Genomic DNA, 21,625 nt, shown 5'->3' with positions numbered 1-21,625 from the left:
GGGCATTATTAGATTTCCCCGCTCCCAAAACCAAATGGGAGATTATGAGGTTCCTGGGCATGTGTGGATTCTGTAGGAAATTCGTACCTGACTTGGTACTATAGCGGTACCTTTAACCAATGTACTGGGGAAACAAGTGAAAATGGTGTGGTCCGCAGACTGTCAAACAGCATTTGAGAAGTTGAAGGCCATATTCCAGCTTTTTAAAAGGTTCAATGATATCTGTTTTACTTCTACCTGGTTCCTGAGGAAGTGTTTCACAGATCCAGTAAACAAGATCCATTTGTGCAAATAGATTCCAGCAAATTCTGATGTTTGATCAAACCATAGCAACTGCTAATGTTTTATAGACTGTTAATTCCTCACTTGTTTATCTCGCATCCTGCTTCTGCCTTTTTCCTAGACCGTGTTCTTCTGTTTCCTTGAGCTGACAATGATCTGTGAGGTCAGGGGCCTCATGCTGTCTTGCATCCTGTTGTAAAAGTTGCGATCCCAGAAAGTCTGCAGAAAGCCTTTGTGATTTCTTTAGTATTTTTGCTATTGGATTACATTTCCCATCAGGCCTAGGGCCAGGACTACAGTATGATGTCAAGTCAATTTTTTCCTTCATGAATTGACAAATTGGTTGGAATGTGCCAATGTGGACCAACTTTGAACATGGGAAGATAGCACAGCGCACACTAGAATTATAGAATTTACCATGCATAAGAAGGCCATTCAGCCCATCGAGTCTGCACCAGCCCTTGGAAAGAGCACCCTACCCCCATGCCTCCATCCTATCCCCATAACCCAGTAACCCCACCTAACCTTTTGGACACTTTGGGACAATTTAGCATGGCCAATCCACCTAACCTGTACATTTTTGGACTGTGGGAGGAAACCTGAGCACCCGGAGGAAACCCACGCACACACGGGGAGAAAGTGCAAACTGCGCACAGACAGTCACCCGAAGCTGGAATTGAACCCGGTCTCTGGAGCTGAGAGGCAGCAGTGCTAACCACTGTGCCACCATGCAGCCCTAGTCATCAAGCTAACAATAAAAGAAAAGAGAAACTGAAAGGTCAATTAACCTGGAACTCAGCAAAATAGCAATAAAAAAAAATCAAATAGCTGTCAATGCTACCCTGGCGGCACAGAGGCAAGGATTACTGCTGTTAGTGGTAAAATAAATACAACAAAAAACTCACACTTTTGAGGCACTTTTCACAAATCGAGGAGATACCGCAGTGCTTCACAACCAATGAATCATTCTTGGAATGTACAAGCAGTTGCCACAGACAAATACTAGTCTAGTTGTCCAAAGCACAATCCCACAAACAGGAATGAGATAAATAACCAGTTAACCTATTGGTACTGGAGTGGGGGGGGGGTTGAACTCCCCCAGTGCCACAGTTACATAACCTCACACGATAATGCAAGGTCAGTTGATTTTAATAAATACACAGTTTATCTGGTGCACAGCACATAATGTACTCAGTGTGGACCAGTGTGAAGGGTGGGTTAACTGGTACTAGCAGCTCCTAACTGGCTGTCTGCCCTTAAAGCTGTCCTACTCTGGAACTGGTAAAGACATGACTGCAGAAAGTGCAGATGCCAGAATAGCTTCAAAATAATTTTAAAAACGTAATGTAGAAACATGTCGCCACACTTCATAATATATTAGCTGCAGTCCATCCACTCTCCATTTCCAAACTTGCTTCGCAATACAAATTTTGAAGATAGCTACTTAAATAACTTGGCTAACAGGGTGTTCCACATTGAGTCATTTACACTCTGCCAAATGTGATTGCAAATTTAAAAAATTGTTCTGCACTATTGCCAAAGAAACTTGCCAGCAATTAAGTTAGATTTTGTAGAAAGTCAGCAAATCACTCCCTGTTTTTATCTGATCAAATTAGATTTATTGAATGTAATGGTTTATTTGGGCAGTAGAAGTTTAAAGCCATGTTGGCAATAAAATAAGGTGTGGAGTCGGGAACCTTTACACTTTTACATCCTACAGCTAACAGTGTTACAATGCAGTTTGATGATCACTTCTGACTTTCTGAGATTCCTCATGATCACCTGTTACCTTCTGAGATTCCTCATGATTCTTTGTAACTCTTCAGAACTTTCTTTCCATGCTACAAAAAATCTTCAGAGGCTTTGTAAAAAAAAACTCTTACTTCCTGGTAAGGATTATCTTTATGATATATTTTACTAACGTCAAAAACAGATTTTTTTTTTTTAGTAGTCATGAAGGAGTCCAGGAAGGAGAGTCAAAAAATTGGTTATTTCCAAAAGGAAAGTCTTTACAAGTAACGGTCCCAGCCGTGACTACTCCACATCTCGGCTCCTACCTGGACCGGCTTTGATGGCAATGAATTAACAGGCCTGCTGATGGGCATCTCAGTGGGGGAGCTCCTACTCCATGAGGCTCATGGGCAGAATAATTGTGTCATTCCTGTGGGACTCGTGGGGGTTATAATTTTTTTTTAATTTCAAAAGGAAACAGATGTGAGACAAATGTGTTTTGACATTTTTAAAAATTTAGTAACTTCCAAGCTGAGGGGCCGGAAGATATCAGGAGAGGCCACTAGCAGATCTGCGGAGAGTCTCGTGCCTAGCAAGATTTACCGAAGTCCCGCGCAACGTCGGTGTCGAACCTCCGCCCAAAGTGGGTGAGACCAAATGACGCTCGCGGAAGTAGGTTTGTAAACCTACTTGCGACCTATCTGCCCGGAATTCACTGGCCTCCGTTGATTTTCCGGCCTCCCTAGGGAGGCTGCAGCCTGGCGTCGATTAGTGCTGGTCCACACAAAGATGGACCAGGCTGAATGGCACCCGGGGTGTCCCCTGAGCCATCGGAGACCGCTGGGCGGTCAGGGTAGGTGCAGATTGGCTCCCTGGCCCTCCGCCTCGAACGCGGGCACCTTTGCACAGCCAGGCTGGCACCTTCCCACAAGCTCACTTAGAGATCGGGGCACACTTTCAAAATAGTGGCCCAATCTCTGAGTTCAGCTCCCCAGTGTTGAAAAAAATTGTAAGTTTGGGATAAACCGGTGATCCCTTCAGTTCAGGAGGAGGCCATTCAGCCCATTGAGTCAGCACCTACCCTGCCAAAGCCCACTCTCCTGCCCTATGCCTGAAACCCCACTTAACTCATATATCTTTGGACACTAAGGGGCAATTTAGCATGGCAAATTCACCAAACACACACATCTTTGAACTGTGGGAGGAAACCGGAGCGTCTGGAGGAAACCCATGCAGACATGGGGAGAATGTGCGAACCCAAGGCCAGAATTGAACCCTGGTCCCTGGTGCTGTGAGGCAGCAGTGCTAACTACTGTGCTGCCCTCTGTTGCTGTCAACATTTTAAACAGTTGACTACCGATTTTATTCAGCAATATTCCAATATTTAAAGACATTTTATGTTACAATCATAAAACAATGGTCTTGCCATGGAACTGTGGCATTATTATGGTTTTACCATCATTTTATGGGCTAATTTAGCAGATTTAAGTGGCACTTAAAATGTGAAATGGAGAACAAAATGTAAGTTCATTGAAACCACACTTTACACTAGGAAAAAGATTGAATGACATCAATATGCAGGCCCCTTTGCAAATTTTATATCATACATTTGACCTTATAACAAATTGACCTCCCACAGTATTTTACAGGGTGAGTCGGGATCAAGTTCAATTCTTGCAGTATCCTAAGGTGGAAGAGCCTTAAAAAATGGGGACTGTTGAAGCATTAAAGAAAAGTAGATGAAGCGAGGACTGGAAAGAACGAGGAGGGAGTTTGGGAGAGAGACATGGAGGGGAAAGAAAGAAGTGGGATAGGTGGGAGAGGCCGGGAGAGTGGTGCACAAGGTTAAAGAGGAAGCAGGGCTCTGTCGGGAGATAAGAGATAAAATTGGAAGGGGTGGGGTGAACACAGGTTGGAGGGGGAGGGGGGGGGGAAGCAGAAAAAGAAGTATGGCAATCTATGGTGCCAACATTTTTTAACTGATAAGAGAATGGGATGGGTTGCTGGAGACCAAGGATAACCTCCATAATCATGATCCTCAGGGGTCAACCAGAAACAATAACAGAGGAGAAATATAAAGAGGGACCTGCAGTCAATAAAATCTTAGCCAAACCGACCTCGAGCGTACTGCAACAAAGATTTAAATTCTGAGATAGTTCAAGATGGGTGTTGCGGTTTGGTCATACAAATGTGCCAAAGATCATTGTTATTTGTTTTGCAAGTTCGTCTTATAAGTACTAAGCAGGACCTTTGTTCAGTAAGCCAGATTCAGCCAAACCATTATTTTATTTTTGTTATTCTCCTTTTTCACATTTTCTCCCAAATTTACACCCAACAATAAACAATAATCAGTAATGAATGTAATGTCAATCTCCACATCAATAACAACGATCCCATCCTCCCACCACACCTCCAAACATTGGCCCGCATGTTAACATAAACAAGTGACAAAGAGGAATCAGGAATCACCCATAGTCACCATTAATACATACAGTCCCACTCTCCCCAACCCTCCCAGCCCCCAAACCCCCTAATGTTCGATGTGATCCAATTCTCGAAAGTGCATAATGAATAACGCCCATGAATTGTACAATCCCTCCATCCTTCCCCTCAGTTCAAATTTGATTTTTTATCAAGCATCAAGAATTCCAGCAGGTCCCCCCGACACGCCAGGGCACAGGGTGGAGAGGTTGATCTTCACCCTAACAGGATCCGCCTTCGGGCGATCAACGAGGCGAAGGCTACAACATCTGCCTCCGCGCCCGTTTCCAACCCCGGCTGGTCTGACACCCCAAATATGGCCTCCCGAGGGCCCAGGTCCAGTTTCCCTTCCACCACTTTAGAGATTACCCACAACACCTCCTTCCAGTAATCTTCAAGCTTTGGACAGGACCAAAACATATGAACGTGGTTTGCCCCCCCCGGCAACGTTCACAAACATCTTCTACCCCCTCAAAGAGCCGGCTCATCCTCGCCCTTGTAAGTTGCGTTCTATACACCACCTTCAGCTGTATCAGCCCCAACCTCGCACACGAGGTGGAGGCATTCACCTCCGCAGCCCATCACACCAGAACCCTTCCTCCATATCCTTTCCCAACTCTTCCTCCCACTTTGCCTTGATCCCTTCTAGCGGCGCCTTCCCCTCCTCCAAAACAGCCCCGTAAACCTCCGAGACTACCCCCTTCTCCAGTCCCCCTGTCGTCAGCACCTCCTCCAGCAATGTGGAAGCCGGCTCTGCTGGGAAGCTCTGTAAGCCAAACCATTATTAAGGCAGCTGTAATTGACACACCATTCCCACAGTGGTTAGCATTGTTGCTTCACAGGACCAGCGTCCCAGGTTCAATTCCCGGCTTGGGTTACTGACTGGAGTCATGACTGTTCTCCCCGTGTCTGAGTGGGTTTCCTCTGGGTGCTCCGGTTTCCTCCCACAAGTCCCTAAAGGCATGCTATTAGGTAATTTGGATGTTCTGAATTCTCCCTCTGTGTACCCGAACAGGCGTCAGTAACTTCATTGCAGTGTTAATGCCTACTTGTGACACTAATAAAGATTATTATTATTATTATTATTATTATTTAAGTGGCTCTTCCAGTTAATGTAAAACTAGTTATGTTCACATGTGCCAAATAGAGTGACCCGATGTACTATCCTCATCATTGATCTTTGCCCCATATCAAGCAATCTACTGATCTCCTACCATATTCAATTACATTCCAATTCATGTGTCAGAATTTTGATTAAATAAACTAATTTTATTTCCCTGTTTTGTGATGTGTATGCCTGCTCAACTTATTTTGAACTAGCACTTCATAATTCTGAAAGTGTGCGGTGTTTCATTGTCTAATACCGGACATAGTGCTCAATCTCAACTGATTCTTCAGCAGGGCAAAGAAAGCAGCCTTGTAGCTGCTGTTAACAGTGAATACTTCTTGGGATGCTCCAGTAACTCCTAATGATGGTTTCTAAGGTAACGTGCAAGGGCTGACTGATACTGCACTGTCTATCATTGTGCTGCATTTAATGGGGAGAGGGTGGGGTGTGTACTGCATGACCTCACAGGAGAAAAGTTGCTTTCAAACCAACCAATTGTAAATAAGGCTGTCCCACAGTGAGAACGCACTCTCCCTGGCCAAGAGAGTTGGACTTCTATCCCTCTGTCATAGGCAGTCTGCCTTCGGCACTTTCAGGCTAATCTGGTTGGCTTCCAGCGGTGCCAGAACTCAGTAGCTGTGTTTCCGTGGCAGAAATGATGCCCCATATTGAAGACGGCAAAGAACAAAGGAGCCGGAATCGGCCATTTGGTCCTACGAACCTGCTGCTGCATTCAACATGATTATAGCTGAAACCAAAAGAGAAAACGCTGGAAAATCGCAGAAGGTCTGGCGGCATCAGTAAGGAGAAAAGAGCTAACGTTTCGAGTCCAGATGACCCTTTGTCAAAGCTAAAATGCATAGAAAGTGGAAGACATTTATACTGTAGGGTGAGGGAATGAAAGATGAGTCATAGCCACAGAAACCAAGGGAAAAGAGTGCTAATGGCAGTCCCCAGAGAGAACAAACGGTGTGAAAGGCCAAACAGTAGAGAAACTAAAATCAGAGGTAAGCTGTGACAGATGTAGATGTGGGTGGAGGGGGGAGATGGGTGAGAGAGAGATAAAATGAGAAAAGGGGGGAAGCAAAGGGGATAAAAGGTAAGGAAAGGGGGGGTAAGATAGGGAGAAAGAGTGGGGAGGAAATATGTATAAAGAAATAAATAAAAGGTAAAAGAGTTAAAATGAAATGGAATGAAACCAAAGAGGTCCTGTGGACTTAACCTGGTGTTGTAAGACTTCTTCCTGTGCCCACTCCAGTCCAACACCGGCATCTCCACATTGAGGTGGGGCAGAGCTAATCATCTGAAGTTGTTGAATTCAATGTTGAGACCGCAAAGCTGTAGCGTGTCTAACAGGAAGATGATTTTCTACCTCAACACCACATTCCTGTGTTCTTCCCGTTAGACTCCTTTAGGTTCTAGAAATCTACCTATTTCCTTCTTCAGTATATTTAGTGACATGGCCTCTGCAACTTTCTGTGACAGAGAACCTCACAGGTTCTCCACTGTAATAATCTTCATGAAACCCACGGCAACGACCCAATTGACTCATGGGACTCATGGAATACCTGCATCAGCTGGGACTCATCGAATCACCTCTTAAAAGCCGGCCCAGATTGGGACTGGCATGATTGATCATCCCGGTTGGGACCTCTGTGCTGTATGCCGCATTGCAGTCTTTTCTTTCGGATGAAAATAAACTGTTATTTTGATTCACCATCTCGGGTCTCCTGAGCTTTTATTTATTTTTATTAAAATAATTTTATTCTCCTCTTTTTTCACATTTTCTCCCAAATTTACACCCACAAACAATATGCAGTAACAACTCCTGAGCTTTTATACTGACGACGAGGAAAAACTATGGCTGCGATTCAGGACGTCCTTAACCCACTTGAATTCCTCAGCACGAGAACAAGGTCAGTGAGATTTAAAAAATGCTGTTCTTTGGAAGGCTGGAGGCCTTTGACGTAGCTGTGGAGGATTGGGCCCAGTATACCGGGATGGATAGGGTATTTCTTCCAGGCAAATGGTATTGTAGACAGTGGGAACAAAAGCCTTACTTACCCAGTGGCTCCAGGATTGAGGCGAACCACGGGGGGGGAGGAGGAAAGGAAAGGCGAACCACAGGGGGGGGGGGGGGGGGGGGGGAGAGGAGGGAAGAGACAGGGAACAATAGAGGAGAGCCAGGGAGGTGGGGGGGGGCAGGAAAATGTTAACCAACCTGACATCCACAGGAACAGAGAAAAAGGAGAACACAGGCGGAGGACGGGAGGGCCGGCGGAAGCGGCAGCGCGCACGAAAAGACAACAGCGGCGAAATCCGACCGGGAGAAGCGAGGGGCAACATTGGCATCAGACCCACTCGAGGATTCCCCTCCGGAAGTGCCTCGCCAACACAAACGGATGCCTACTTACATGTATATAGATACATCATATCCTGTGTACATAATGGCGAAGTATACTCTCTACAAAAACCCAATAAAAAACATTTTTAAAAAAAGATTTGAAGACCTTTAATGAACTCATGTTGCAAATCATTCCGACCCTAAACCATCAGTGATCGTGCAGAGATACCAGTTCAGCATGGCGAGGTGACCCCCAGGCCAATCGGTCACAGACGTTCTGACATGCCTTTGCAAGCTGGCTGAGCATTGTGATTATGGCCCATCCCTCGTAGGGATGCTGAAAGATCGCCTCGTGTGTAGCATTAACAACATGGCAACCCTGTTAGCGGAAGAAATTGCTAAATGTGTCAGGATTGGTATAATAAAGATGTCTCAAAGTATTGTAATAGCACAGGTCAAGGGCAAACCAGCAGGCAAGGGGTTAAACATATATCAAGGGAAAATCAGCAAGCAAGGGGTTAAAGTCACCCACTTTAGAAATGATTTAATCATCTCACAGAGCATTTAAATATGAAAAGGGAAACACAGTAAGTCTAAGGGATCCATTGTCCAACACATTCGCACCTCTTCTCGAAGTTAAATATGTTGAGCACAAACCCATGAGATTGTAAGGAAACATTGTATTCTTTAATCGTTTTCCCATTACGGGGACCGGAATATATGCGTACTGATCACTTTGTATTGTTCCGAATGATTCAGTGACGTCAATATCTGCTTGTGACTCCAACGAACTTTAAATATATATATGCATGTAATTCTGAGGACAGGCAGAGCTGACGTTTGCAAGCTACAGGATAGTCGTGGAATCTATCTCTCCTGTGTGCACACAGCTTTTCCGAAGTAAACAAAGTTTTAGCAACACCACGCGGTCGAGAACAGACTTTGAAGTTTATCTTCCCTCCAGCAGACCCAATGGAAACTGTCCGCAGAATCGGTCCTGGATCTACAAAGGGCTATAGAACTATCATTATCTCATGAAAACGTGGAATAGGGGGTCCAGAAATGCCAGGGCTCCATGGATTATGATGTACACAGGGTTGGCCGCCCCCATTCCGCTGGGTCACCCTGGGTCACCCCCCCCAACCCCCAAGAGCAGGACCTAGGGGGCTCAGTCACCACCTGAGCAACGTCATGGTCAGACCTGTAGACCAAGAATCACCACAGCCCGACAAGATATCTCCCTTGAGGACAAGGATAAAGACTCATAACAGTGCTGTACTTGTGGTCACAGGAATCATGGTGGCTGAGGAAACCAGAATCGATAGCGAACACATTGTCCTAGTGGGTAACACAAGCATCCCGAGCAAGGACTCCACATACTGCCCTGCCCGATGGGGACGATTGCAATAAACTAAATTGCATTACGGTACCAAAAGTAGCCCCAATGAAGATAACCCTCCGAGTGAATGGTCACCCCATGGACATGGAAATCGATGTGGGGGCTGCTGTCTTGGTCATCGGACAACATATTTTCCAGATACTTCGTTTGGGGATCCAGCATCTGGGTCCAAAGGACACCAAGGCTCGACTGATGATGATTACCTGGGAGCCATTGACAATTATTGGGACCACAGTGACCCCTGTTACCCATGGACAACAATCCGTCTGACCACCACTGGTAGCGGTTCAAGGATCCGAACCCAGCCTTCTGGGCCACGACTGGTTATAGACATGCCGCCTGGATTGGCAACTAATCTTTCCAATGAGTACGGGCAGATGTATGAGGTCCTGGGGAAATACCCAGAAGTCATTCAAGAAGGTTTAGGGAAGATAAAGGAGACCACAGCTAAAATTTACATTGACCCGGATGCCCAACCCAAATATTTTAAGGCCCATCCCGTCCCATATGCCCTGCGTCAAAGGTGGACGAGGAGCTGAGCTGGCTGGAGAACTTGGGGATCATACGCCCAGTCCAAATTGCAGAGTGGGCACTATCGGTGGTCCTAGTGCTGAAGCCGGATAAGTCCGTCCACTTATGTGGCCTAGAAAATGATGGCCAACTAGGTATCCTGTTTGGACAGGTACCTCATACCACATGTGGAAGACCTAAAATAATAATAATCTTTATTAGTGCCACAAGTAGGCTTATCTTAACACTGCAATGAAGTTACTGTGAAAATCCCCTAGTCGCCACATTCCTCCGCCTGTTTGGGTACACAGAGGGAGAATTCAGAATTTCCAAATTACCTAACAGCACGTCTTTTGGGACATGTGGGAGGAAACCGGAGCACCCGGAGATAACCCACACAGTGGGCAAAGTTGGCTGGGGGCCATTCTTTCACGAAGCTGGACATGAGCCATGCATACCTCCAGCTGGAGTTGGACACGGTGTCCAGAAAATATGTAACCATTAACACCCACAGGGGATTGTATGAGCACATCCTATTCCCATTGGGGTACCATCTGCTTGTGCAATTTTCCAGTGGGTAATGGAATGCATTCTTTAAGGGCTCCCCAGGGTGGCTGTCTACCTGGACAATGCACTAATTACAGGAGCCTCCGAGAAGGAACACCTGAACAATCTAGAAGAAGTCTTTTATCGATTTTCGGAGGTAGGTGTTCGCCTGAAGAGGGGCAAGAGCATCTTTCATAGAATCATAGAATCCCAACAGTGCAGAAGGAGGCCATCGTGTCTGCTATGTACCTTTTAAAGAGCACCTTAGCTAGGCTCTTCTTGGGCAGTCACTCAGCATCGAGGATGACTTGCTTCCACTCCGTGGCAGTGGGTTCTGTGGTAGCTGAGAAGTCCAGTCCTGGGTCTGCCGACTCTGCCACAGATTTGGCAGGTGGTACTTGATGAGGTTGGTGGGTGAGACATTCAGGATTCTAGGCTATCCTTCCACTTGACCTCCGCGTGCACCACCCCACAACGCTCAAGGTGATTGGGGCCTTTGTGGACGCTTTTCTTCCAGCTTCTGCATTCCAAGGCAAACAATTCCCACGTGTCGGTGGGGATATTGCATTTATTTAGGGAGGCTTTCAGAGTGTCCTTGCAGTGTTTCCTCTGGATTCCTAAAGATCACTTGTCATTGCGGAGCTCGGAGTAGAGCATTTGTTTTGGGAGTCTTCCATCGGGCATGTGGGCAATGTGGCCCCGCCCATCGCAGCTGCTCGAGCATATCCAGTGTCTTGATATTGTCCTGGGAGAGAACGCTCACGTTGGTATGACTATCCTGCCAGTGGATTTGCAGGATTTTGCAGTGGCAGCTTTTGTGTTGTTTCTCCAAGGATTTGAGGTGTCTGCTGTACATTGTGCATGTTTCTAATGCATACAGGAGAGCGGGGATCAGGGTCTATATGTGGACCATGAGCTTGATGCTACTTTTGAGGTCTCAGTCTTCGAATATTCTGTTTCTCAGGCTTCGGAAGATGGTACTGGTGCATTGGAGCCCATGTTGAATTTCATCAGCAATGTCTGCTCGCACCGAGAGGCGGCTCCCTAGGTATGGGAAATTATCCGCATTGTCCAAGGGCTCACCGTGGATCTGGATGGTTGGGGATGGGGGGGGGGGGGGGGGGGGGGGAGAGAATGTGTGACAGGAACAGGCTGGTAGAGAAACTGTTTCCCGGATGTTTAATCTGAGGCCCATTCTCTCATATGCCTCAATGAATGCGTCAATTATTTTTTTGTAGCTCAGTCTTCATACTGCAGCTTGATGACAGAGGTTGGGGTGCTCTTGGTTCTGGCCTGGAAGCGCGAAGCTTGAACAGTTTCCCACTTGTCTGGTAGGTTAACTCCACTCCAATAGGGAGCTTCATGGTGATGGGGAGGGGTGTTGCTGTGAGGAAGATAGAGAGGAGCCTTGATGCGATGATGCAGTTTTCTTTGACCCCAGTTTGCACACTTATTGAGTCTGTGGTGGCTTCGTTGGTGAGGATCACGGCTTCCATGTCATCGTGGAGCAGGCGAAGAATTTTGCTTGTTCTGGAGCAGATGTGAATTTGTGAGATTCTTTGTCATGCCTTGGCATGTTTGTAGTCTTGTCATTGTTTTGCAGTGTGCTGTGGCATTGTCCTTCATGTGCAGAGTTGTACCATGTTGCGCAGGTCGTTGTTTCATTGTTGTTATCTCTGTTGTTTCTGTGTTTGTTGTTTTCATTGTCGTTCTTGTTGTTGTTCTTCTTGTTGTTTTTGTCGTGCTTGTAGTTTCTGTTTTTGTTGTTTTCACTGTTGTTCTTGTTGTTTTTCTTATTGTGCTTGTTGTATCTGTTTTTGTTGTTTTCGTTGCTCTTCTTGTCGTTTTTCTTGTCATGCTTGTTGTTTCTGTTATGCTTCTTGTTGTCTTTGTTGTTCTTGTTGCGCTGCATGTTGTTTTTGTTGTTGCTGTTGTTGTTCTTGTTTCTGCTGTGCATCTTGCGGTGTTTGTTGTTCTTGTTGCGCTCAATGAGTGTTCCGTGTGGATGATTTGAGTCATTGTCACAGTTATTAGTGTCAGTGTCTGTTGTGGTATCTGTTGCATTGAGCGTTTCTTCTTGCGAATTGTGAGAGTGATCTGATGTTGCATTGATGTTGGTGACATCATCAGTCATTTGTGGTGGATTTGATTCCTCTGCTTTGCTTCTTTGGTACTCCTCGTCTAGAGTCATTTCTGGTTCACTTGAATAATCATTGATTTCTTTGTGCTCCTCTTCTGGATTTAGTTCTGGTTCATTTGAATCACCTTTGGTTTCTTGGTGCTCCTCTTCTGGAGTCAAAATCTTCAAGATTTCATTCTCTTGTGGGTTTTGGTGCTCCTCTTCTGAAGTCAAACTCTTCACAATTTCATTTTGTTGTGGGTCTTGGTGCTCCTCTTCTGGAGTCAAAATCTTCACGATTTCTATTGACTTGGTCTCTCTGGACTCTTGGTGCTCCTCTTCTGGAGTCAAAATCTTCAAGATTTCAATTGACGTGGTCTCTCTGGACTCATGGTGCTCCTCTTCTGGAGTCAAATTCTTCAAGATTTCAATTGGCGTGATCTCTCTGGACTCATGAGTAGCCCTCTTCTGATTGCTGAGTGCTTCTGTGCAGATGAGCTGAAATCTGTCAGTCTCGCTGTGATCCTGAACATCCTGTATGGGAATTGTGATTTCTTTGTCACTTGTCTCACATACAGTGGGTAGACATTCAGTGTCTTCTTGTTTGTTAAATGAGCTGGGTCGACTTTCATATTCTTCTTCTGGTGGCTCAAATAAGCTGGGTAGACTGTCTTCTTGTTGGTTAAATGAGCTGGGTTCTGGTGGCTCACATAAGCTGGGTAGACTGCCATAGTCTTTTTGTTGTTCAGGTGAGCTTGGTACACTTTCATATTCTGCTGCTGGTTGCGCATATAAGGTGGATAGACCTTCATAGTCTTGTTCATGCATGGCATTCGCTATGGAGTGTTTGCTTGCTTCCATTTTTGAGTCTGTCACCGAGCTGTCTGTGGAGGCTTGCGTCGCTCTCTTTGTGGAGGCTTGTGTCGCTCTCTATGTGAAGTCTTTCATCGCTCTCTCTGTGGAGTCTGTCATCGCTCTCTGTGTGGCGTCGTCTTCATCTTGGGTATTGCTGTCATCCAATGTATCGATGATCTGCCATGGCATCATGGTATTGGATTCATCTACCATGAGAAGAGTCGTGTTGAGCATTTCAACCATGTTGCTGATACAATGATCATCAATTCCGAACAACTCATCCATGTCTGAGCAGTAGTCTTCAATGAACAAATCATCTCTTTTTGTTTTGGATTTGTCATTGTTCTTTCTGTGAGTGATGAAGAAATCATTTTCTGAGTAGTATTCTTCAATGAACAAATAACTGTGCTCTCCTCTTTGGGTGGTGCAAATTGCTTGTGCCAGGGTGCTGTGGAGGTTATCTTTAACTGTTGGTGTACGTTCGGGCATTGTTCTGTCTTTTGATGTAAGAAAATTTGGTTTTGCAGCTTTGAATGTCTTTTTGTTCATTTTCGTGCATTTCCCTTTTAAGCGGGTGTGATCCGGGTCCTCTGACATCATGATGCTCGTGACATCATGCTAGGAATCGATTGCTAATGCGCAATTTGAATTTCCTTTTCTGTGCGCTCTTTTCACTACTGCATGCGCGGCTTCCCGAGTGTATTTTGCCATTTTCCTTCTTTTTGAGAAGTGCGCATGTGCGTACTGGCCGGAACGCTCGCTCAAGATGGCTGCCAATCAAAAAGCACTGTTGAATCGAGGGAGATCCTCCCTCTGCCTCGTGCTGAGTGTTCGTGCCACTTTTACCAATTTTGTTTTCTAGATACTGATTCTGTATTTGTAATGACTCACAGGATTGATTTTGTTTTTGTTCATAAGCAAGGCAGTTTTGTACAGCAGTTTCTAGAGTTAGATACTTATCGTGTGAATGTTCTTCCTTCAAATTTTTGTCAGATAGTCCAGAAATTAATTGATCCATTATCATAGTGTCTCTGAAATCAGCATAATCACAGCCTTGTGATATTAACTTGAAATTTGTGATAATATCAGTGATGGGCCCTCCGTTTCTCTGGCATTTATGACAAGAGTTAAATCTTTCCAGCATCTCTCCAGACTGACTCTTACAGTGTTCATCACATTTTTTGAGTATTACTTTTATTTTGGTGTTGTCTTCACCTTCTAAGTAATTAAAGCAATTATAGGTTTCTCTAGCTTCATGCCCTCCTATTGAGAGTAGTCGTGCTATTTTCGGTGCATCAGAGACCGTGCTTAAATCATTAGCTGCAATAAATATTTGGAATATCTGTTCAAATCTTTTCCAGTTATAACTTAAATTACGGTTGTTTCCAACTGCCCTAGAGGTCCAATGAGTCCCATCGTTAGTCATCGAGGATCCATTTGCTGCAAAGTCTTCCACAGTCGAATATCCGGTCTGAATTTTGTTCTCTTTTTGTCTAACCTAATCTAACTAGTTCTGTTAAAGCCAACACACCTGGTACCCTGTTTTGTTACCTGTGTGGTAGGTAACATGTGCTACTCAATCCTTGGCTAATGAAGAGGTCTTCTGAATCTCGATGAAGAAGACTCAAACTCATCCAGTAGTAATAAAAGGTTCATCAAGTAACTCTAACAATAATTGCATGTGTTCTTTACTTTAACTTTGATACTAGTGATAAGGTTAACAAGATCTAACTACAGTAACTATACGTAACCCCACTAGCCATCTGAACTACTCTATTATTGCCCTAGTCACAGTGCACCCCCCGAGAGGCCCAGAGACCCAATGTGGTTGCCTTTTATACCCCTGTTGGTCCAGCTCTCCAGTGATGATGTGGTGCTACTGATTACAAATTAACCCTTTGTGTATATGCACATACAGAATTCACTACAAGTCTAACAACACCAGGTTAAAGTCCAACGGGTATGTTTTGAATCACTAGCTTTCGGAGCACTGCTCCTTCCTCGGGTGAATGAAGAGGGAGGTTCCAGAAACATATATATGGACAAAGTCAAAGATGCAAGACGATACATTGAATGCGAGCATTTGTAGGTAATTAAGTCTTTACAGATCCAGAGATGGGGGTAATCCCAGGTTAAAGAGGTGTGAATTGTCTCAAGCCTGGACAGTTGGTAGGATCTCGCAAGCCCAGGCGGGAGGTGAATGTAATGTGACATGGACCCAAGGTCCCGGTTGAGGCCGTACTCAGGTGTGCAGAACTTGGCTATAGGTTTCTGTTCGGCGATTCTGCGTTGTCGCGCGTCCTGAAGGCTGACTTGGAGAATTCTTAGCCGAAGATCAGAGGCTGAATGTCCTTGACTGCTGAAGTGTTCACTAACTGGAAGGGTATATTACTGCCTGGTGATTGTCTCGCAATGTCCGTTCATCCGTTGTCGCAGCATCTGCATGCTCTCGCCAATGTACCACGCTTCGGGACATCCTTTCCTGCAGCGTAAGAGATAGACAACGTTGGCCATGTCACACGAGTATGTACCGCGTACCTGGTATGTGGTGTTCTCACATGTAATGGTGGTATCCATGTCAATGATCTGGCATGTCTTGCAGAGATTGCCATGGCAGGGTTGTGTGGTGTCATGGTCGCTGTTCTGAAGGCTGGGTAGTTTGCTGCAAACAATGGTTTGTTTGAGGTTCTTTGTGAGTCTGTGACCCCTTGTTCTCGATCCTCCAGACAGAGGAAACAACTTCTCTGTGTAAAGTCTGTCCATCCCTGCCAGAATTTTATACGTGTCAATGGGATCCCCTCTCATTCTTCTAAATTCCAGTGAATACAGGTCCAGTCGACCCAATCTCCCTTATGCAACAATACTGTCATCTCAGGACTCAGTTTGGTGACTCTTCGCTGCACTGTCTATATGGAAAGTGTATTATGGCCAGAATTCTGTTTGGGACACTGTGAGCTGGATTCTCCGTTATAAGTCCCCATGCCAGCGTCAAAAATGTGGACTTCCACGCCAGAAAATCTGGAGTGAAAGAGCCACATATTCCCAGCCCTACCGTTAGACTCACAGGCTAATGATGTCACATGTAAATAGACTGTTCATAGTGTATTAATTTATTCCTTCAAAGGAAAGAGGATGCAGTGATATCATGGTTGTGTTGTAATTCACCGAATGACCTCTAGGAGTTTGATTAGTATATAAGTGAATGTTAGAGTCAGATGACCTCAGACTGATTAGGCAGCTGGAAGAGAGAGGTTGCTTGTGCATGTTAATACTGTTATTCACCTGTTGTTTTGTATATATTTGACCCACAGTTAATGTTAATAAACAATTATAGCTTTAGCTACAAGTGTTCTTGTAATATAAATCAGGCCATCTGACAAGAACATTACAGGCACCACCCCTGAATGATGTATCTCCCCCGTTCTGCCTGCCTTTTCAATAAATTTGTTAAACAAAAAAACCTTCTGACTCCCACCTGCCTGCCACTGCCCAGCATACTATGATAGTAGAAAAAGATTCAGGGCCTTAAGTGACCGATAGCTGGCCACTTAAGGGCCTCAATCAGTCTAAGGTCAAGCGAGCTAGTGGGTTCCTTACACACCCTATTATGTGGGCCGGATCAAGGGTGGGCAGGAAACTGGTGGGCGAGCCACTTTCATAGTTTTATCATAATTTGATCATAATTTTATGTGCCTCCACCCCCTGCTGAGAAAATGCCCAATGGGGACCTCACAATCCAACTTATTACCAGTCATTTCAGTTGAGTGGGTGGGATGGATGTGGCACTGCCATGATGGAAAATTCCATTATCTACAAGAGTCCTCCTATTCCAGTGCTTAAAGTAGGTAAAATTACCCAGTCTGGATGGGATGTATCCCAGGTTGCCGAGGGTTGTACAATTGTGGATTGCAGAAGTGCTGACCACAATCTTCCAATCTTCCTTAGATCCAAGAACGGTGTTAGAAAGCTGAAAAGTTGCAATAGGTGTACAGCACTATCCAAAAAAAAATGAAAACATACACATGAACAGACAGATTAGGAACAGATGTAGACCAGTCAGCCCTTCAAGCCTGCTCCGCCAGTCACAAAGATCATGGCTGATCTGATTGTAAGCTCAACCCTACATTCCTGCCTACCTCTGATAACCCCCTTGTAAATCTAGAATCTATCTAGCTCTCCATTTGATTCCACAAAATAATAAAACTACATCTAGAGATCTTCTAGGAAACTACTTCATACAGTTAGAGCCTTTTGCAGGGTTACCTGGGAAATGTATAAACTTACTGACACATTTTTCATGTAATTCGAAAGTAGACACTCCCACCTGCTTTTTTCTACCATTACAAATTCAGAGTGAATATTGACAACACCACCAGGCTAATATCATGCTTATGCATGGTGACATTTAGTCATTCAAGTCTAGTTTGATTGCTGTGCTGTATTGAAGCATTTTTATTAAGTTCTGCATTAGCCATGTCAGTAGAGATTTTCTCCCAAAATATACTTTATTCATAAAAAGGGCAAAAGCACATTATAACATATTTTGAGAGTGCAATAAGATTCAACTTTTCTCCATACAGCACGTTCCACTCCGAGGTGCCTCAGCACAATTGAAATACTCGAGATATTTACAATATACATTCCATGTCCAAAGATGTGCAGGTTAAGTGGAGTTACGGGGATACGGCGAGGGAAAGGCAGGGTGCTCTTTCAGAGGGCCAGTGCCAACTTGATGGGCCGAATGGCCTCCTTCTGCACTGTAGGAATTTTATGGTTCTATGGATTCTATGTCAGGCATACAGCCAAGGGAAAAACATTTCAAATATTACAGGAAATGCAATAGAATTCAGAACTTCAGTAGGGAATCTCAATACAGCACACTCTCTTGTCATTAAATGCAGCCTTGTTTTATTCCCATGGTGGGGGGGGGGGGGGGGGGCAATTCTCACCATCTCTCCTTAAAGTGTTGATAAGAATTGGGATTGTGATTAACATCCCACAGAACTGTAATAGAAGAACCCTAACATTGCTTGTCTGGTACAGTCCCACTTCATAGTGTTGACTGCGTCAAATTACACGGTCCAGGCAAAGTGTTGGGTGATTATTGTCCTCCCACATCTTGGCAGTGCAGCTACAAATTGTGTTAATTGCAGTGAGTGGCGTCACCGAATGCAGCCTTAAGAATTAGCTGTCGAATAAACAAACCTTTGGTCGTGCACCTACAATGTTGCAGGGTTTTTGACTGGAGCATGAGAGAAAAAAATCAATTGAATTTTTCACATCATGAAAAACAAACGATAATAAATTTAGGATTCTGTAATTATCACATGGCTGTGCAGACTGATTTCAAGGGGGTGACCGTAAGATTGCTTTTACTGTAAGGCCAGGGTTCATGAAAGAAGAGATATCCTTGAAAATAGAATCATGGAATCTCTGTAGTGCAGAATGAAGCCATTTGGCCAACGAGTCTGCACCGACCCTCCGTCAGAGCACTCTACCTAGGTCCACTCCTCTGTCCACCCTGCTCTATCTCCATAACCCTGTAACATAACCTGCACATCCATGGACACTCAGAGGCAATGTTGCACGGTTAATCCACTTCATCTGCACATTTTTGGTCTGTGCGAGGAAACTGGAGCACCAGGAGGAAACCAACGCAGGCACGGGGAGAACGTGCAAACACCATGCAGTCACCCAAGGCTGGAGTCGAACCCGGATCCCTGGTTTTGTGCAGAAGTGCTAACCACTGTGCCACCATGCTGCCCATGGTTATATAGATAAAATCCATTATTTAATTTTCTGAACATGCAGCTTATAAATTTGTCATTCTGTTTTGTTTCAGGAGTGGATAAGAGTAGGCTGTACAGTATCTCACAGTTAGAGGCACTCCTCCCACTCACTGCCACTGCCGTGCGTTTAATGGGTGTCTAAAATCAGCTCTTCCTATTTAAAAATACTTTGTTCTCATATATATGGATGATTGATTCAATCAGACACAGTACACAGAAAAGTACTGCAATAAACTGCACCTGATTCAAACTGATGTACATTAGCACTATAAAACTTGGTCATGGGAACAATTATTCCTGGTAAAATTTCAATATGTTTTCTTACACAATACCAGAGTGTCATCTCAAACAATATGGAATTTGCACCAGTTCAGGCATAGAAACACGAGCAATCTGATGCCTCTAAACTTTGTCAAGTGCATGCTTTTTCCTTTTAGATAAAGCTCTCTACATGTGTCAATTTTCAAAGCCATTGAATTAAATACTAAAACAGCACATGGTGTGGAGCAAACAAATCCAGATGTTGCCAGGAATAATCTTAGATTTAATAGTATGAATGTGACATTTGGTACCACAAACCCAGCTCACAACCGTAACACTCCACCAAGTCTCAGCAATCTTAACTAGAAAAGATCTGACCTCATCACACTTTCATGCAAATTCTATAATAAAATAGCTGCATGTGCCAAATGCTTCCATTCCAAAAAATTCACCAGAATTCACAAGTTAATGAATAATGCTGATAAAGGACGTAGACTCCGTATCTTAACATGCTACAAAGGTCTTAATGGAAGCAAATTTATCAGCTATATTCTCACTCTACAAAGGTAACTGTAAAAATGAACATACCTGGAATGTTGCAAGTTGGTGCATTGATACAATTTGTGTTAAAACTACGAATGGACACAAGTTAGTGGCAAACCTGCTGGAGAAACAGGAGTGCATGAAAGTTTTGCTTCTTTTCTATCTCCAGAGCCCTTCAACAAAACAAAATTTGGTAATTACTGTGTGGAAATGTACCATTTTGATTAATCATTACTTTACATGTAATCCTGTGCCTGCAAAGTACATCCTGAGAACTGAGTCAGCAGCAATCAGTCTCTGCAGAAAATACATCAGTTCAGACATCTCTCACTGACAAATTAGTTAGTAAACAACAGCGACAGGTTTTACAATTGTATGGTGTACTAATAAAACAGCTTTCCAAGCACAGTACTTCTCTCATTGCCAAGGCAGAAGAATCGGTCGCTCAATACCAAGGTAGGATTTGTGATTCGAAGTGGTGTTTATTATGAAAAAAAATTATTTCAAAGTATCGGGCAAATGATTGAAAAATTGTGCTCGAGATATTTACCCCAGTGCCTGTTACTTCTCAGGAAAACATGTTCTAATTTATCTGTATCTTGTGAGATTTTTAATGTTACATGACCATAATATGTAGTGGAGGCTCAGTGAAGGAACATGCTGTCGCTCAGTTGTATGCTAGAGTTGTGCATATCTCATACTCCTAACTTGAGCCAAATGGTTTAGTAACATCTGAAATGAAAGACTGCTTTCCTGAGAGGGTAGTATAATGCCATGTCACTTCAGAGTGCATTATTTGTGTGTTCAATGATGTTGAGAGGGGGAACAGGCGAGTTGAGGCTTCAGATTAAATTTACAAATATTTCTATTCAGTGGAAAAATAGGGGAAGATTCCTGTTTTTCCAACAGGTTTGCCACTTCCATTGTGGGTTGACTGATAGAATGGTAACAGTCAGGTATTCACATTGTGTTTTTCTGGGCAGTGGGATCAGTAATAACTGGCACAGTTGCAATATTATTTATCTTTAAGAGAATTTTAATTTGTCAATTTACACCAAAGATGTTTCATTGAAACACCCATGGAATCATTTGCTGTCTGCTTGCAGCAAGTCACCTGCTCACTCTCAGCACTCTCAGACGTACAGGGACACACACCGTCTGGGTTTCTGGCTCGTCGTTTAAGTACAGCTTTCGTGGCAGTCGGTCAGAAATACGAAATTGGAGCATTATTCCTTAACTGTTTAAAAAGGGAAAGTGAAAATCAAAGAACGACTTTGGCCACGCAGCTCTCTTGTGCGAACAAAATCAAAAGCAAGACTGAAAATAAGTAAGAAAACAGAAAATGAGGATGCTGATCTGTCGACCTCTTCTAGTTATTTTTTTGCTGTTGTGCTTTGTTGAAAAGGGTTCCACAGCTACATACAACAAGCAAACCACATTGATAATATTCTGCAATCCCCAAATCGTTTCATCGACACCCATTAGGTATCAGGGTCAGATTTATCACACACAGAGCGAGCACCGTTCTTTTCCATGAGCGCCTACACATATGGTGTGAGGGACCGTTTTTAAGTTTGGAATGCCCAGTATGATAACCTGCTGCTTTTGGACATTTTTGCAGCAATACTATTGAACAATAAAGAGCAGGACTAGCAGC

At 44.2% G+C, this 21,625-nt stretch overlaps 1 protein-coding gene across 2 annotated transcripts in view; it reads left to right on the top strand.

Annotated features, from left to right (window-relative positions):
* Window positions 1–20,255: 20,255 nt before the first annotated feature.
* slc7a9 (solute carrier family 7 member 9) overlaps window positions 20,256–21,625 on the top strand; it is a 109,996-nt gene continuing 108,626 nt past the window's right edge. For both annotated transcript variants that reach the window (XR_005461793.1, XM_038806547.1), the window contains exon 1: window positions 20,256–20,424. The gene's annotated coding sequence lies outside the window, so the exon portion shown is untranslated. The remainder of the gene's footprint in view (window positions 20,425–21,625) is intronic.

The sequence above is a fragment of the Scyliorhinus canicula genome, chromosome 9 (genome assembly GCF_902713615.1).
Source record: "Scyliorhinus canicula chromosome 9, sScyCan1.1, whole genome shotgun sequence".
Lineage (NCBI taxonomy): Eukaryota > Metazoa > Chordata > Chondrichthyes > Carcharhiniformes > Scyliorhinidae > Scyliorhinus > Scyliorhinus canicula.
The sequence above is the reverse complement of the archived record's forward strand: the minus strand, read 5'-3'. Positions and strand labels throughout refer to the sequence as shown.